Source organism: Enoplosus armatus, chromosome 1, assembly GCF_043641665.1.
Source record: "Enoplosus armatus isolate fEnoArm2 chromosome 1, fEnoArm2.hap1, whole genome shotgun sequence".
Classification (NCBI taxonomy): Eukaryota; Metazoa; Chordata; class Actinopteri; order Centrarchiformes; family Enoplosidae; genus Enoplosus; species Enoplosus armatus.
In genome coordinates this window covers 5,619,516-5,637,615 of record NC_092180.1, presented here as the reverse complement: position 1 = coordinate 5,637,615, position 18,100 = coordinate 5,619,516, and positions in this window count along the sequence as shown.

Genomic DNA, 18,100 nt, shown 5'->3' with positions numbered 1-18,100 from the left:
GATAAAGCTGAGCATCAAATTAATAAAGTGTTACAAATTAGTTCAATTAAACTGTCAATCTGATCATATACCTCAAAATAATGACTTGGAGAAATCCAATAATGAGAGCCTGGATGCATGTGTTACAAAATAATCCAGTGCAAAGCAATATATTTTATCATTTAGATTGATGAAATTAAAGAAGTGCAAACCAATTTTGCACATGAGCAATAAATGCAGATATCCCTCATTTTTTCTTGAATCATGGGATTGAAACAGGATGCATGTAAGTAATCCGTCTTCAGATGTGTGTGTGGATGTCAAGTATCACAGGAGATCATTTTGACCTCTGGTTAATCATGTAAACTGCCCCGCGTTCTTCTTTTCAGGCTGCGTTTGAGCAGTTGATAGAAAATTACAGTGGCAGTGAATTGTGATATGAAAATGATATACGATCCCTCCATTTTCACACTCTTGAAAAGTGAGTCCTTCTAATTTGTTCATCACTTAAGTTATGTAATTTTCCACCAAGGGAGGTTTAAGGCATTGAAATAGAAATGCTTAGCATATTAAATGAATAATTCAATGATTACTCGCAGGCATTTTCATGCATAAGTAGATGCCAATTACTTTCCCTCGACATTTAGCACTCTATCATTCTCTACATGTACTTGGAAACAATACTGTTTCTAGACAGATAGGTACTTTATGGCAAACGGAAATGCAATTGTCACAAAAGAAATACAAATGAGACAAAATACACAACAGAAATGTGAAACTTAAGCCTGTAAAACAAATAATAAAGCCAATAAAGCTATTAGAAAATGCCTGAAAAACATGTCCATCCGCTAACATACAGTATAATGCTTACATGATAGAAAAATAGTAAGTAAAATTAAATATGGTAATACTTTCTTTCTTGTCCCTGGCTCAGTTTTACTTTCAGCCATATGTAAAGAGAAAAGTAAATCCTGAGTGTGTTTCTCTATTTTCTGCCTCAGTTGAGCTCATCAGACAATCCACTCTGCTCTCTCCGATGTCATGTACAATCCAAATCATTTCTACAGTGACATGAAACCTTCTCAATCAAACTACGAGCCTGCCTGGCAAAGCTGCATTTGATTTAAAATTAAACAGGTCAAAGCCAAGCCCCCTTTTTTTTCCTGGCTAATTATATATTCACACGGTGTTTGTCGGTTTTTCTATTTTACATAATACACACATTTGGCATCACAGAGACGCTGACGTTCAGTTTCTTTAGCTTGATGTATGATGTTGATGTGACTCATTCTATCTTCCTATGGCAGACTCTCTCATCTGGGGACCTATATCACACAAATTACGGTTTTAAAAGCATCCCAGGAACCTCTTATGGTTGCCAGCTTCAATTAAATCTAGGATTTGAGTGTAGCTAATGCAATTCCGCCCATCCTCGCGTTTCAAAGCTGTGCAACACCGTTTCCAGCTTCAGTAATTGTTGCGCTATAATCAAGCTGGATTGAGCTTGGACTTTTTTTGTTTACTCTGAAAGGAGTCCTCCGCCAGACATCAATGCTTACTGGTACTGCAAGCGATAAAGCGATCCCTTTTGTGTGGGAGAGCCTCACCTTTTCCCTCAGAGATAGTTTATGACAACAACTAATCCAGCTTTGTTTCCAGTGTTGCCGGAGAAAACTACAAGAAATAAGTTGTTTTACACCAGAGGCAACATCCTCAGGACATTAACACTGCAACTTCAAAACTGAATGTTTACGTCTTAATTTGTTAGAGTACCAGTGTGAGCAACAGCACACTGTGACTAAACATGAGCAACTGTCATATTTAACACATAAACAGACCAATGCGTAATCCAGTCTTATTGTATGTAAACCTAAACATGACACGTTAAGTTTTTAAAGAGTTTAAGTCCCCTTAAATAATGTGTTGCATTTATTTGTCACTCATTCATTTACTCAGATGATGGTGAGTAAAGTGCAATATTATGGAGTTTCTATACAATGCATTGCAGTGGTGCGACAGGATAAATCCAGGAAGAAGACGAGTGAAACACTTTCACTGAAGAACAACATCTTAAACTCAAGACCTTCAGCTGTTGTTAAATATGGATTTGCAACGTTTCCCCCCCGAGGAAATTGGTTAGCAGAGGTGGTAAGTGCTTAATGGAGGTTTTCAGCCACAGGATGACACAAAGCACCTCTTAAAATACCTCTGTGTGTGATCACACTAAATGTAAACAACAGAGCGGCTGTGTCCAGCTGGTATGAACTTTAAGCCAACTTCAACGCAGTGCACACTCGATCGGGTGAAACGTGTGTCCAGCAGGCAATTATCCAACTTTAGCCTTGTGTGTGACCTGCACTGCAGAGGTGAGTGTCACCTCACACACCCCCACCAGACTGTGAATGACTGAGCTGTTTGTTTCCACATCTCTCGTTAACAATGTAGGCATTAGACGACGGTCGTCTCACTTATTATATATGTGGCAATTGTTGTGCGATGTAGTACCTTGTTTTCCTTGAAGCTTAATATTATGAATCACAATTTCAAAGCCCAAGGTTACATCTTTAACCTGCTTATTTTGTTTTTGACCAACAGTAGAAATTCTGCTTCCTATCACAGAAGACAAAGAAATGCAGCATATCGTCAAAAAAATTAGAAATGAAGTGCTGCAGGAATGAGTCCTGAAACGCAGAAGTCAGTGGGTTTTCTGAATGTGTTTTTGGTTAGATGCCTGAAATAAGCTCTGTGGTTAACACATTAGCTTTTTACTTTTGGCGATTCCATTTACACTTAAAAAAAATCACAAAAGTGGTGTTCATTTGTGAAGATTATCTAGCTGAACAAAACGAGTAAGTATCATAAACTTTTATTCGCCACAGGGCTTATTTTCTACAATAATCCAAAATCCCATGGAAAAATCCCATTGGCTTTTTGTCAAGGGGACCAGGGCAATGCTAACAAAAATACGTAATCCCAGCAACACGCTATAACCTTAAATGATTATTCAAAATAGTTGCAGATCTTTAGATTTTCTGATCAACAAATCGATTTATTGACTAATTGTTTCAACTCTGGTTAATATTTTTTTCTGACATTAGCAAAGGTGAGGCAGTACGCCCCAGACATACATTTATAAAGGTGTAATATTAAAAGAAAATGTAATACTGAAAAATAGCCCTGATTTACCAGGAGCTTTGTGGCTCTGTGTCTTGTTTCCCCCCAACTGACCAAAGGCTAAGACGCTGTGAACTGGCAACACGCAGGCAGATGCATCTGATTCACATCAAGGGTAATCAGTGAAGCCTCTCAACAACTTCCAAGTGTCACTCAGGGAAAATACAAGAGGACGAGTAAAGCCAGGCAGAGGGGAGGGAGGGAGGGGGAAGTGTGAGGTGGAGAATTTGGAATTGGATGACGGATGTGACTTGATTACTGGTTAACTACCCTGCTGGTGCGCCACTCCGATCTGGATGAGAAACCCGCTGGCGGCTGGATTATCAATTTGGAGTAGGCAAGACTCTATGTGAATCTATTGTTTCATTCCAGGCCCGGCTGACAGTTACAGGGTCCTCGTCTTTGACTGAGCGTAGGAGTTAGCGCTCTGGCTCTTACTTGCCTCAGTGATTTGCCACCTAAACAACTCTTTAATAAAATCTCCTATCGAGCTTTTCATCACATTTATTAGTGTTCTGTTGGTATGTTGAAGCACCTGCACCTGCCACAATATCCTGGTTCCGGCCACAGTTTGGACTGATGGAATTCAAAGTCAAACATGCAGAGAGAAGTAAGTCTTTTCTCTACCACGGCTAACTTAAGAGGATAGTGGAAAAGAATGAGATGACTGACAAGAGGAGATTGTGATCAGCTTGAAATTCATGAACTCACACACTGAAACTAAATGTCAGAGAGGCGTGGACTCCATTTTGGTTTTGGTGTATTCTATGAAGCATGATGTGCAGGCTGTCATGTAAAAACCTGATATATTTTCTGATAGTCCAACTAAAATACATAGTATTTTCGGTAAGTTTACTGAGTTTATAGAAACCTCTGCAAGATCTTCAAAAAGCCATTTTAAACGACATTTGGTACAATTATGACTGACATATGGAGGGAGGAGAATAACACCATACGTTCATAGATGTGTGATTGTTGATTATTAACTTTGATGACGAAAAACCACAGCAACCTTAACCATACCTTGTCACATCATAAAATGTATTTTCCATCAGATCAGAAAACGCTTCTCTTTGTCCTTCTAGAAATAAAGGACAACGGATTTGGTGCTTGATTTGAAGAGTTGCCGTAAGATATACTGAATCTAAATTTGCCTTATAATTTCATTTAGTTGATTATGTAAATGCCCTCAACGTAGTTTTTACCCGTTTGTTTCACCAGTTTTGCACCTCAAAATGTTTTTGATTGTGATTAAGACATGATATTGCACGACTATTTGTTTTGTTCCATTGTGGACATCCTTTGCTGAGGCCACTAAATAGAGCGTACATGTCACACTCATTCCCTCTGAGACTTGAATATAAAGACAAGCAGTAAATCTAGTGCATTATATAGTTAATAGGGAGCGATTTCAGAAATAGCCCAAGTTTAAGAAAATAACCCCTCATGTCATCTGGGCTTGGACTCAAAGACAGAGCACCTGTGTAACAAATCGGAGTGTGTGCGGTTTGGAAGACAACAACATTCACCTGGGTGGTAAATGCTCTTTCAAGTTACATTATGGGAAGTGTAGGCTCCTATTTGCTTTGGAGATTAACCCTAAATGTGGACTAAAAGTCGGGGTAGCTCAGCCTCTGCTGCCTCATGTTGGCATTCTGTTTTAAATCTGCCTCTTGTGAGTCGAGGCAGCAGTTTCTCTGAGATATTTCAGAGAAATTCAATTAAATTCAAATTTCTTTATATAGCGCCTGATCACAACGAAAGTTATCCAATGACACTTAACATATATAGCAGGTCTAGACCGTACTCTTTATAATATTATTTACAGATATCCAATAGTTCCCACCATGAGCAACCACTTGGTGACAGCTGCAAGGAAAAACCTCCTTTCAACAGGCAGAAACCTTGAACACAACTGGGCTCTAAAGTGGGTCATTGACCCGTGTATGAATATCTGTCTATAACTACCTGGCAGCGATAACAGGTTACATATATATATATATATAAATAGCGAGATGGTATTTTTTAGACATCTATCTGGGAATGAGCCATGGTCTTAAACACCCACTTGCATACCCACACATGTATTGATTTTGTGCTTACTATTATTAAAAAAACACTTATGTTAGAATAAGATGTTGTAACCTCATGTCTTTCCCAAAAGCCTACCTACAACACTAGTGCAAATTGTGCATTTCCATTCCTCCTCTCTTACAAATCTTATTAAATGTGCGGTTTTTAAGCTCAAGAAAGCACCACCGTCTCTGGTGGATAGTTGTTTGGATATATTGTCTCTGATGTTGTTGCTAGTTTTCCACAAATCATCCTCAGGCAAAGAACCAACCTACACACAAGTTGCAGGACTGTGATTTTCTACACACTTACAAGCAATGTTTTGTCTCACCTCAACAGCAGATTTGACGTTGCATAGCGGGTAATTGAGTGTTCTGAGTTTACAGGCGTTTCACAGAGGACACGCATTTATTGATTTCTTATAATCCATCAAATGTTTGGATTTATTTTAACACTTATTAACATAAAACTGAATTTCTCAGATACCCTTGATTAGGTAACACATTTTACTACTTTAGTCATTCTGGCACTGATAAACAGCAAGTGTATATGATTCTGCCAGTTTTAAGATAAAATATACACACAATCCAGTGGAGATGAGTAATGAGTAGTAAGCAGTTTATAACATTAAAATACATTATACTAGATTAGGATATGCAGATTACACTTTGCATTCCAATGCATGCAATTATTCTACTAATGCTTCATGATATAGTGAATGGGATCAAGTGTAAGGAAGCAATCAAGACAAGACAGCCACTAGAGCTGCTGCAGGATCAGTGCATTAAACACAGCACAACACATTAACATAGATTGGCAGGTTGATCAGATATTTGCCTGATGGAAATAATCCATTTCAGAAACATCATCTAACAACTGTTTTTTCAAGTCATAGTCGTAGCATATAGAATATATAACCAGCCTAAAATGGCTCTCATCCTCTCAGCTGAACCATCATCTTGGTGATGATAATTATACTATAAATCATGTCATAGGATCAAGCAGACTTCGGGTGTTGGCGAGGATGATGGCAGAGTTTGTGATCATTTGAAGTGCGTCTTCAATGCACAGCTGTGTGCTCGTGCTTTGTTGGGACTCAGGAGGCGGAGTGTGCTATGGTGACACCTGTTAACACCAAAGGGTTGGATATCAAAGTGTTGTTGTAAGTAAGAGCACTCTTGTCCTCAACCTCTAAAGTGATGCCGGTGAGAACTGTTATTCTACCCTGCTGGCCAGAAATAAAAACACCAAAGCACAGGGAGTAAACCAATGGGATCACTGTTAAAAGAAAACTTGTGTGACTTTAATAGAATCAAATTTATATTGAAGGAACATCGTGTTCACAACACACTGTGTGGTTCCCTCAAATGTGCGTCACTATTATACTGCCTGAAGTTGATTACCTTCACGCAGTGTTTCTCTTACACCTCATCATTTTTCCTTGATTTTTGTGCTTCTACCATGGGCAAGTAGGCTACGTAGTTTTTGTCTGTTTTAATTGTGTTTATGGTCGATACGATCGGGAGTCTGCACAGTTTTACTTTGAAAATTTCCTGTGTCTGACTTCCTGCCCTGCACGATCTGCTCCGTGCAGCTCGATGCGCTTCCTTCACGTGCTTAGACTAGGTGCGTGTTATGCGAAGCAGAGTGGAGAGCTGCTTCTGAAACGCGCTGCGGTGCGTCAGGTGGAATCTCAAGCGTTGTCTCGAGTGGCCGCGATCAGCTCTGTGGAATCAAGCAGTAAAACAGGGCAGCTGGGAGACGCACAGTTTAAAGAGTGCACACAAAAAGACATCACAGCCACGCGGTCGTGCAGAGTGCGGTCGAGCTGACCAGGACGAGGTCCCGTCTGATGACAGATGGCAGCATGCTGATAAAGGCATTCAGGTCAGAGGGACATCCGTGATTTAAGCACGTAAACAAGAGCCACAGATCACCTCCGCCTTCGACAAATGCAATTTTCTATGGACCAGAACCATCAGTCATGTAGGTGACAACAGGTTATTTAAATGCAAACATACAAACATACCTAATCTGCCTTTTAAATCAAAGCCATGTTCAGCCAAATTCCATCAAAGTGACAAACTGACTAGAATGAGACGCATTAAATATGTTGATATGTTACATGGAAGAGGCAAAGATTGTCTACTTAATCTGCATGGATTTCATATCAAATTTATAATTACACTTATTAGCATATTAAGTACAAAATTCAACTCTAATCTGCAGGTCATTGACATTGCTTTTCATGAACACATTATGCTGCATTGAAACCCCAAATTATCCATCATGCCTACAAACACCACCAATCTGAAAAAGGACTGAAATGAACCAAGGTTAATGGAGGTCTTCACCCTCAGTTGATAAGGCAGAATGTAGGCATCTGTGGCCTTGCTCAAAAGCAACCATTGAAAATATGATTTTATTCTAGTCCTACTTAGATAATTATCCAGTTACCATCTTTGACACGTTCCTTCATGAGACAGCGCTGTCATTGCCTTGTCTAATAGCCACTAGAAGTGAGAGCTGGATGCTTATTGCTGAATACTGGAACAGGGCTATTTACAATAACGCGAGCGTAGACGAAAATTTGGCTTTTCTAAATTGATTATTTTATGAGCAGACAGAGCAGGAATAAGAAAATACCACATACCACAAATTCATTTGAGGACAAGCTTCAAAGAGCATATCGTAGAGCTACGTAACATTATTTGTATATGACATCCAGAAAAAATAGAATATAGAGAATTGAATAGACCCAAATATTCTCACTCAATACAGGCCATTTGGGTCATACAGTTCATTGGAAGTGTAAATAAAAATCCAGTTTTTATGTGAATCTGGAAGTGCTTCTCTTCATACTGTACACAGACACATGGAAGTTGTTACTTCCCAACATTTAATGAAATACTACAGAGTGGCACCTGTGTGTCGAGCTGCTTTTTTTTCAATCAGAAACAGTAGTGAAGTACTTCGAAATACAAATCCAATAGTTGCTTTCAGGCAGACATTTTCAGATAGTTCCTTCAGCACAAGACACATTTCTCCCTTTATGCTAGCATAACTCAGCTCCACTTTATTGTGCTATTTCAGTGAAACCATCAAATTGTTGCTGTGCTCCCCGGTACCTGGCCTCTCAAGCTTTGCCATCTGTTAACATGCTTAATGCGCCGGATTCTCTTTCAGCTTGACCCTGTCTCAAAACACATTTCTGCATTGAAAAAGCATCCATCTCTTTCTGTTGTACTCTGCTGGCTCAGAATCTTTTTCACTTGAGTAAAGCTGCAATGGAAGTTTTCTCAAATGGCTTGTCTGAAGAATAAACTGCTACTTGATTATTTTTCTTGGGGGAAGCCACTTTGCCCTGAGGCATGGGACAGTTTGAAATAGGTTCATCATTCATTTCTCAAATCTCGTGCAATAGCCCTACTTGTCTAATCTATTAATGAATATTAATAGATTTAAAAAAAAAAAAAGATCATATGTTGCAGCTAAATGCTAATGAAAATGCAATTTTAAGTGACAATTTGCATTGCAGTGAGGTAGGATATCGGTATCATGTGCTGTCTTTAACTGGGCATGAAACAGGATTATACAGACTAATTTCTGAATGGAACGATTATGGTCACACTTATTTGCATCGTATACGATTACTTCATGTGTTAAAGTAGCTACAATGCTGCTTACACATTAACTACTTTATATGTTGCTTTGTAATGATAGGAATTTATCATAGCTCTACACTTGCCACATGGATTACGTGCAAACATTTTAACAAAGAAAAAATCTATACGAACATCAAATAAAAGTATCAGAAATCTATGTAAAAAGTACAGCATTTCCCTTTGATATGTAGCGTTGAAGAAGTACCATATGAAGCGGCAAAGAATGGAGAAGTGCCTAAAACTGTAAGTACGATCCTGAGTAAAGTACTTTGACACTGCCGACCTAAATTACACATCACAGGTTGATGCTTTATGTTTTATTAGGCTCTCATGACAGGAATCAATTAAAGTTGTGAAAAGCTCCATACTGACTTTAAGGCACTTGAGGCACACTAACTTTTATAAATTCATCGAGGGATGACAAAATGATTACATTGAAAATGAAATTTGCAGCTATCTACATAAACATGGCACTTGGCAAGTTTGGGCACACGCTCAGAAAGGGGCAGTGGTAAAGGTGGATTAAGAGGTCCCTTCTTGACAGATCCGTTGCCCAAAGTGCTGGCCATGAACAGTAATAACATCCAGGATTTAAATCCTGTCTGGGACCTTTGCTGCATGTCACGCCCTCTGTCTCCCATCTTTTTGTCTCTCCTCACTGTGAACTGTATAATAGAGCTGAAATGCCGTAAAAATGGTCTTTAAAAGGGCACTTACCCAGAAATGCTAGAGGGGGTCTGAGGCCATGAATCTCCCCCAGTGAGACCTTTTTGTCTGCTTTTCTGGTGAGTTTTGCACGACAGCATGCAGATGTCCTTTAAAGGAGTTAATATGTCTAAACTCACATAATTACTATTTAGCAGCACATACTGGATAAAAAAGGAAAGCAAGTGTCCTTTCACTTAATGGAGGGGAAGAAAACATCCACGTGCCCCTTAGATTCTCACCATTAGCTAATGTGAGGTCACGGGTAAACTGGACAAACTCAGATATCTGAAGTGGAGGACTCACACTTTGCACACCAAACTATCCACCTTGACCTCCTGGCTAAGAGTTTTTGCACAAATATTAAATTATAGATCTGTGCGTGAATAGAGGAAAGTACTGTTGAGAACATAATGACTTGGTTTGTAATTACAAACTGCTGTTAAAATTCTTCTAAAAAAGTTTTACCTAATATAACAGAGTGCTGCCTTCTCACATTTGTCAGTTACACCTTTTGATTTAACCTCCGGATCATCATTCTGATGCACATTTAACCAAGCACACAGAACGAAAGCTAAAACAACTTGAGAAATCTTTCAAAATATTTTCTTCATCTGTGACAACACGTTCATATTTGGTATTACTTTTGGTATTGACTAAGTCAAGCCTGTTTCAACACAGTGTGCTGTCACCGACTTCTTCAGAGCTTATCCATCCTCTTCAATGACGTTAATTAACTGAGCATGGACTGGCAGTAGCTAATCCGTTGCACTTGGATTGTGAACACAAGTTCAGAGAAGAAAATGAAAGGCACATGAGAGGCTGTGTGATTAAAAAAAAAAGGGGGTCGTAGTGCATCTAACAAACAGCCGAAAATGTCTCATAAACAGGACAGGTTCATTGCACTTGTTTTCATTGCTAACCCCAAGAGATGTTTTCTTATTTGTCAGGAAACAATCTGACAAGAGAACATTTATTTTGACATTGCAGCAACTGTTCCGTTCGGTAAGTCTGTCACATGAACATGTTGTGAAGGCTGACGTAAGACTTGCATATGCAGAAGAACTGTTTGTGATTTCAGTTCTGTTCAACATTCATGAATGCTAATTCGTCCCTTATATTTGAATTTTTTTCAAGATTCACGGTGTCCTTGAACTCCACGTGCCACGGGAAGCAGACGCAGGAAGGAAGTGTTGGCTTTGTCCATTTTAAATGGTCAAATCATTCATTGTGACACATTTATTTACATTCTTTAAAACTTTATAATCTAAATTAAATGTATCACACAAATTTTATAGCTTTAAGCTTTTACTTTGAAGGCTTTCAGCCACTGTCATTATTAGAGTCAGTTCACCCACAAACACATACAGTATATTTACACACCCGTCATGGTACAAAGCCACGCAGATAGTTTTATTTCAACAGTTTTACCAAGAACTATTTCTCCAGTAGAAAGTAGTGTGGCGGGAGTTTGTGAACCTCAAGCCATAACCTCATTTTAACCAGCAATGTAGTTCATCAAATACCAAATGTTCAGACATGACATCAGAAACAATGAGCATGCATGCTGGTTGTGTGATACAGAGACACTGACAACGACTTTTATCTCCGTAAAATTGATTTAAGCTGTCATCTTACTTTGGAGACCTGTACAATGTGCCTCTACAGTGAGTAGTAATAAATGTGACGTATGCTTGATGAGCCCCATTTTTCCTCTCAAATTGGACAAATGGAAAAAGAATTGCACGATGGGCACAAGAGACAATTTCATCCCAGACAAGTCTTTAATGATGTCTCATCTGCATTTTTCAATTTGAACGCGGCCAAAAATAGATCACTGGCCAGGCTTTGTTGAAATGAGTCACGTTTAATGGATAGCAGTGAGACGATCACTTATCTGAGGCTTACGTGTCTGTTTTACCACTGTCTCATTTATATGTTTATCAAAACCCATAGTTATAATTAAATGATAATTTCCTGTTGAACAAAGTAAATACCAACTGATGGGATTGGTTAATTTATTTTATTCTAATTTATCTTTTTAAGGAAGCAGATGAAGGTGTTTATTTGGGTTTGGATTTTGTTAAGATGGCAATGGAGGTGAGTGCTCTTGTAATAAGATAATTTATTTAAATTAATAAAAACATAAAACAATTAACAGAAATAATAATTTAAATAATATTAAGCAATTAATCAATTAGTCAAAATTGATAGATAGTCATTTATCAGGGAAGAATTTGCTGGTTTTAGCTTCTCAAATATGAGGATTTGCTGCTTTTCTCAGTTTTATATCATTGTAAAATGAATATTTTTAAAACGACGTCATTTTGGGCTCTGGAAAGTTGTCATGGGCATTTGTTTACTGGTTTCTTGCAATTGATAGACTAAATAATTAAGCATTTAATAAAAAAAAGACTTGACAGATTAATCAGTAATGAAAAAATCATTAGTTGCAGCCCTGAATAAATAATGCTGTTCACACAGAAAAGATGAACATTAACTGTAAAACTGTATAAACTCAACTTCATCTAGTCATTATCTGGAAGAACGTAACTAAAACTAAACAATTTTGTATGTCATTATGTTTTTAATTGCAAATATTTTAATTAATGCACATCATTATACAAATAAATGCCAACTAAAATTCAGAACTAAAATTCCAAGCACTCTGTCTGTTGCTGGCAAGAAATCTCTTCTTCTTCTTCTGCTGCTGCATCTTATTTGCATAAAACTGGCATGCTATTTGAATATGTCATGTGCAATATTAGGCACTATGTGCAGAGATAGTGTTACTTTCCCCAAGGAGACATCTGCCCTGCTAAAAGCTGGGGCAGAGGCTTGGCCCTCCACTTCAGATATTGGCTGAGCCAGTGACAACACTGAGGGTCTTTTTCCACTGCTACGCAGCCAAGACCATTAGCATTTGGATAAATTCTGCTGGAAGACCGAAGAGCACAGGATCATAAGTTGATGGCTGTGATCAAGTGTGACAGATAATGGCTAAAGCTCACACTACGTTAGGGGTCAGAATGCCTTGTTTGTCGCTCTGGATTTTGCATTCTTCTCTCAACATGGCTCATGCTGTAAGCTCCTCACAGTGTCTCCACTGCTACACAAAGGCAGAGCAGAGAGTGGCGGGGCTCAGGCTCAGCCCTCCCTCCCTCCCTCTCGGCTCTTATGTCTCTTTATGTGAGTGTCAAAGTCGGGAGGATCTCTTATTCTTGTTGCTCTGGGTTCGCAGTTCATTCATGACCTTTACGATTAAAGATGAGCCACAAAATGTTAGCTTCAGTTCACCGGTCCTTTTCCCTCTTTTTTTGCTGGTTGGTTTTTAATTAAAGATTTAGAATAGCATTTGAAGAAGCTTCAAAGTGGGCTGATGTGCAAATGAAGCATTATGTGCTGATAAATCAATCCTGAGAAATAGGTGTGAAGTATAAAGGGCTGGCTGATGCAGAAAGCTGTGATGGAAGGATAAAAAAATACAGAATGACATATTCCCCTCTGGGGGGGGGACAAACATATCACATTCATTTCAGCAGATTTGTTATTGTTGATTTGTTGAATAATTATGATAATAATTTTTCCACAATCAAGCATCAGAAAAGCTCTCATCAGTGTAGCCAGTGCCACTGTCCGCCATTTCTTATTCAACGTGTGTTCATAAACGTAACTCTGTAATTCTACAGGAAGCAAAGAACAAATCTATTTCAGTTTTACTCCAGAGACACACAGTCAAATGTTTCTCTACTTTCGTAGTCAAAACTGAATCAGCTCCACCTTCAAATGTGTGGAAATATGCACACAAACTGTGCCTCAGCTCAACCAAGAAATGATTTGGCAAATGTCAGGTATGTTTACTTTATTTTGCAGTATGATAAGAAATGACATAAAACATGCCTTGAGCCAAGATCAACGCAAAGACTGACTTTCAGTTGAGGTGAAACTTGGCTGCCAAAAAAGTGTAGAACTTTATTAGTCCAGAGTAAAACTTACAGGAAATGTGTTGGTTTTGAGTGTGTGTTAATTGTCAGGTATCACTTAGCTGCTATTTCTTTTTTGAGAAATAAGGTTTAACATCCATCCTAGAAAGTAGGCTGAAAATGCACAAGACACTACTCAAACCCTTCTCTTGTTGGCTGCATGACAGCAGTTTGGAAAGTCTTGATTAATTTCATTCGTTAAGCTTGTCATCTTAATTAATGTCCTCTGTTTATTTAACAGACGATCAGTGTGTAAGAGTTGTCAATAAGCATTTCCCCGCTCACTGTCTCCATGGTGCCAAGATTTCATGCTCATATGCCTACAGGCTTGGAAGTGTCAGCTGGAAAAACTTTGAGACTCCACATGTTTGAATGACATATGAAGCATCATTCAATATCGCTGCGCTGAAGTATGTTACCAATGATAGCAGATAATACTGCTTTTAAAAACAGAGAAAACTAGGAAATATTGAGTTTGTCTTCTCAGTAACTGCGAACCCTTGAGGAGAACTATTATGCACAATGTACTATAATTACTCAAGTATTGCATGTTTCAATTTGTATGAGCACTACTGCCATGCCATATCTATACATATAGAAATGTATGTAATCTATTCGAGGGACCACAACACAATTCAAATATATCACTTGGGAAGAATCTACACCAGACACATAACGGAAGGAAAATATTTGTTAATTGTGCAATATTTCAACAAAATACAATGAAAGTCAAAATTTAGCTAAAGTAAGCTGGTGTTTAATGTTATGTTATGAACTTTTTAAATGTTTGTAACTCATGTTAAAACTAAAAATGTATCAAAATGAAACACAAGTTTGTCTGATTCAAAATTGTCAAACTCATTTTGATAATGTAGTATAAACAACAGCTAAGCTGCTCAACACCTACATACGTACACCCACACACACACAAACCACGAGGTGCGTTCAACACGTTCTCCAGATCAAACAACTCTGATGATGAAATGCTTTAAATGGCTGCAACATACAGACAACAACTGTAACAGCTCTCTATCCAAATAACAAAATAAACAACCGATGAGCAAGAAATACGAGTTAGAGGGATGTTTTTTATGTGCTCCTCTGCTCAAAGACAAAGCTCAAAGAGCTTGAAATGCCACAGCCTGCACTGATTAAGACAATCGTAACAAACATGTTGATGACGTGTTGTGTAGGCAACATCACACCGTGTCTTCTGCATCACAAATAAACCTGAAGGCAAGACATTTTCTAACGGAGGGCTGTAGAACTATTCCCCTGTTGTGCTAAGCCTATCGACTTCTCTCCAAAGAGCGAGAGCGGTATGTTGCCAGCTCACCAGCGCTGCAATTTGTAAAGGAGCCTCAGCGGAGAGTGGCAAATAGAAAGACAGAGAACAAAACAACATTCATGATTAATCCTTATTTAAAATTACATTGTCGGGTTCAGCTGGTGGAAGTGTTTACCAGGAAAAAAAGGAAATCACTGAGTAACACTGAAAAGAGTAGTTTAAGTGGTCCAAGCCCATATTAAGCCTTCAGATGCTGCAGTCGTCTGGTAATCCAGCCCGTTATCCAGTAATAGTAATGTGTGCTCCAAACACTGTACACATCTTTTTAAGTTAAGGAGTCTTAAAGAGTTTGACATGATGACAAATCTTGTAAGGTAGAAGAGTGTTGCGTTAATTCACATGCATGATTTTTATCGATGCTCTTCTCACCGGCCCTACGTGGGCGCACCTCAGTTAGATGAGATAAAGATGAGGTTACATACTTCTGTGCTTCTGAGCTTAAAAACATTTGAATCAAAATCTGATGACTGCCCTGGGGACGTATGCTTAGGTTGAAAGGCAGCTGTCAATCAAATCTGTCAAGTCGAACCCAGCAGAAGATTTTTTCAAACTCCTAATAAATTAATATGACTGATGTTTTTTACCGAAACTTTAAGTTTGATTGTTGCTTATTTAGTCGTGAATATTTAATGTCATAAAGAAATACTTCATGAGGTCAGTCTCTGCACCGATACCAATCTGATATGGATGGGTTAGGGTGATCCATCACAGAGATCAGTGCAGCTGTGCACTTCCTCCATACAAGATCCAGTATGGAGCTACTAAAGGGCCTGTCACACCAAGCAGACTGTCACCCCAAGCTCATCAAACATAGAGTCTAAAGCATGGCACTATTGACACATGACGAACCTCATCATTCGGCCAATTGAGTATGTTGAGGACGGGATTCATGCTCGTTTTCACCGTCTTAACGGAAGCAACAAAGTGACCTGCCCAGCTGTGTTAGCCACAAACTACAGCTTGTCTTCTGAAGAAGCAGAACTCTTCTAGCCACTGATGGAAGATGTGAGCGTGCTTTGATGATCAGTCTGTAAAAATGGATGGATCAGAGGTCTCACGCTACCCTCTGCAGCCATGGCAAGAAAAATGCCCTCATCTTGTTTTTGGCTATTGGTTATGGTTGTTCCAATGAACTTTGAATGTCTCTGGATTCACAAAGGCACAGAGTTTCATGAAAGGGGTCAGCGGATAGGTTCATCTGGAGCACCTCTGCAGCACACCTCAATAGATAATACCGGTATGTGGCCATCCATGAAGTCTTACAGATGTTCAGACCATGAGCCCTGTACATGCTTTGTAAGTAATGTAGTAAGTAGTCCAAATTACTTAGATGTGAAGTTGGTTTCCCAAAGTTGTTTTGTAATGCATGACAGCACATGGTACACAGTGGTATTGTGAAAAGTGGATTTTCAGAGCGAACATGTTTTGTGTCGTCTAAAATAGATCTTGTAAACACTGATGGACAGTCTCCCCAGATGTGGTCTGCATTTGCTGAAGTAAGTACGTTTCGTTGTTCAGCATGTAATTTGCATGACTTTATGTACAGTCCACAGACCTGTTTACAACTGACAGTGAAGAAATGAATGACAAAAATAGGCTCAAACTCAAATGAAGCTCTTCTTAGACAATATGGTTCAGACAGTTGTGCACTTCAGTGGCTAATTCAGAGCATGTTAGAACGCGACATGTAATTTGCAACTCTTAGTACCCGACAATTTTAAAGAGACACACTAATGAATGCTTGCACAGGTGTTCATATCCATTTTATTAATTAAATACCAGACATCCCAACAATGTAGCAGCCTGCTCGAATAAAAAATGAACCAAATGATCGGGCCCCTTGAGACCGTCTGAGGAGAAGAACCTCTTTCAGTCGAAGACAGCGCGTCTGCTGGTTTGACTATTACATGTGTGTCAGGTGGATCCAGTTGATACATAATTCAAGTGTGCAACCTTGTGGTTGACCTTCTTTTGACCATCCTCCACCACACACTCGCACACAGCTTGGTGATTTCATTCTCTGTCCAAATCTTTCAGACAAATCTACCTTATTGAGTGATCTTCTTCCATTTACTAATCATTTGTGCAAATGTGCATTGCATCTTATCACAGAGTGTGAGAGAAGAGAGGATTATGCATCGTTGCTCTGAACCAAGTACCCATTGAAAAAGATCTTAATGAGGGATAGTTGGTATAGGAGGAATTGTTAATTTCCAGCGTTGAATTTTGCATGAAATCATGTTTAAATATGTTAGGGGACATGTTTTAGCCATTTCTCAGGGGCTGAATGCTAATTTAAATGTACAATATTGCTTTTTTTTCACATCACTGGAAACAAAAAAGGCCAGCTATGTCAAAAAAACTCTCTTCAAAGAGACAATTAGACTTTTCCAAAATAGAAAATGAAATTCATATAATGACAAAGACCCTTGGGTGGATAAATTGACAAAGGTATCTGCAGAAACTATAAATATACTGGGCAGGGAAGGTTTGCTCAGCTGAATCGCAGCCTCTTGTACTCACTGGAATGTGGATGATAAACAACATGCATGGAGCTGTGTTCATTTATTATATTAATGTGCTACAATGAGGTCTAGACCATGCAGTCTTGCACATTTGTAACCTCAAGGGAGCTGACAAAAGAGTATACATACAGACCCAAGGCAAGCTTTTCCCGGGTCTGTTAGGTTTTCAAATTGCACACGTAAAATGTGTTTTCATTTAATTCTGAAAATAAATCTCCAGGGAGAATTTTAATGCGGCTGTAACACACTGCCCTTTGGCCTTGTTGGACAAAGTATAACTTTTCCATGTGGCAAAAGTATTAATATTACAATTGTTGCATAATAATTACTGGTCTCAGTCTTAGCAGATAACTAAAACAGGAAAAAATTTAAAAGATGTCAATCATGATTGACTAGCTCTCCCTCTGTGTGAAAGCACAATGAGGAAGCCAGCCTTGCATTAATCAAGCAGATAGCCCTGCCATGTTGCTGTTGACCACCCACATTTAGAGGAGCTCTGTTGTCTGCACGTCTGTATGTCAGCAGAGATAGTTTGTCAGTTAAAGAGAGGTGGGAAGTCACTCACTCTGCATTTGATCTGAAGGTGCAGTGAAAAAGTTGAAACCTCCACTGCACACAGTTTTTGTAATTTCCACTAACAACATATCA